Genomic DNA, 1869 nt, shown 5'->3' with positions numbered 1-1869 from the left:
GGTAGCAGCCAGAGCTATCTTCGCCGAATCAAGCGATCGAATCACAGACAGTGACTGCTAGTGATGAGCGGAACTGTGATTTTCGGATCACTTCGTTACCTGTGACTGCTACTCATTAGTAACGGTGATTCTTAACTGTGATTGCGATCACCGAGGTGACTCACTCTTTAAAGTCATCGGTGATTTGTGGCGCTGCTATTCCTGCTACTTTGGCCAATTCCAAGGAATGAGCTCTTCCTAATAGGAACAAATAAACTTATAGAAAGTTGTAAAATTAGACAAAATATTGTTTTGAGGAAATAGTTCTGATTCCGAGTTTATATTACAATAATAAAGTAAATTTGATGTGGTAGAAGAATTGATGATGGGCAATCATTTTTTATACATATTTATAATCAAACCATCATAATTCAAAGCTTTAGCTATATATTTCGCACAGAATGTCTTATTTATCATTAAATATGAATAAGACGTTATTTTACTGTTGGTAGCATCATGGTAGCTGCCGAAGCTAACTTCACCGTATTCACAGTCGCAGTGATTTCGAATATTTGGTGATTTAGTCTCCGGCAGTGATCGGCTACTTCTCTTCAATCACAGGTAGCGATGTATCGCATATCACTTGGAAGCAGCCAGAGCTATCTTCACCGATTCCAGTGATTGAATCACCGATCACAGTGTGATTTTGAATATTGAATCACCGGCAGTGACTGCTACTTTTCAGTAACGGTGATTCAATCACAGTTAGCGATATATCGCTCATCACTAGCGACCACCGTTTGAAGCGAATGGTCCTGTTACAGAGGTAAACGGGGTATGATATTTATAGCGGATACCACTCTAATCGTATCATGAATTAAAAATATGTTGTTGTGGTTTTAAGGCATAGCTATTTTTTCAAGTCATTTTAATACAAAATTTTTCTTATTTAATCAATGTACTTTAATTTACTGTCCCAATTATTGTCTCTCACATGAAGATTTGTCGTTATTCTTGAATCGACCCTCTGTTTTTCATGTATTATGTATCTTTGCGCAGTGGCGATATCGTAACCAATGAAGTTCTACTGAGGTGCGATTATTGCTAGTTGAAAACTTATACCAATATCCCGCCGATTCGACGTGAAATATCGTCGGATCTGGCAATATTTGGACGCTTCTACGGAAGCTAATATCATCTCATATTTGTCTGTCGATCGGTGTAATAATTCGAATTGACTCTTATTCATCTGGAAAGTATTCACGAATGGAAAGGGAGATCCTCTCGCCCTGCAATATTAGTGATTTCTCTGCACTTTCCTGTCCTGAAAAGCCCTTAATCGGCTCATTTGATGTAATGTGATGATAATGATTTCAACATCCTGCTCTTTTGAAGATGATGCCAATAAATTTCACTTCTCTGTAGTCGTAATAGGACAAGGAGGAAAAGAAAGCTAATAATTCTATTATCATGGAATCAATTATTCACGTAACAGATGCCGCCATTCCTGCAGATATCCTCCGAGCTGGGAAGTAATTAATTTTTTTGCCTTATTAGATGTTTCGTGATGCGTCATGTAATTCAAGATGCGATTTAAATAGCTAATTATTTATTTAGCACATGAAGAATGTTATCGATTCCAAAGTCCTGGCTTCTTTGAAATTCTTTTTGTCCATTATTACTGTAGTTTATCCTTAATTTTTTCTTTTCTTCGGCTTTCCACTGGTCTTATGGACTCATTTCCACTGGCAGTTTCTTTGCCATCCATATTACGCGGTGCTTGAGACAACGTCAAGTAGTTCGTAATTTTGCCGTCGTTCGCCCCGCCAGTTCTGCCGTGTAAATATCATTGCTGGCGTGACCCCAAGGTTGTACGACTGATGGCCTTCT

The 1869-nt window shown here is 38.3% G+C and overlaps 1 non-coding gene across 1 annotated transcript; it reads left to right on the top strand.

The window, feature by feature from the left end:
- Positions 1-1026: 1026 nt before the first annotated feature.
- On the top strand, positions 1027-1167 carry LOC124173778. Its single transcript, XR_006868748.1, has one exon. It is a non-coding gene; the product is annotated as a U4 spliceosomal RNA (small nuclear RNA).
- Positions 1168-1869: the final 702 nt, after the last annotated feature.

This window comes from Ischnura elegans, chromosome 1 (genome assembly GCF_921293095.1).
Source record: "Ischnura elegans chromosome 1, ioIscEleg1.1, whole genome shotgun sequence".
Taxonomy (NCBI): Eukaryota; Metazoa; Arthropoda; class Insecta; order Odonata; family Coenagrionidae; genus Ischnura; species Ischnura elegans.
Note: the sequence above shows the minus strand (reverse complement) of the source record. Positions and strands in the feature narration are given on the sequence as shown.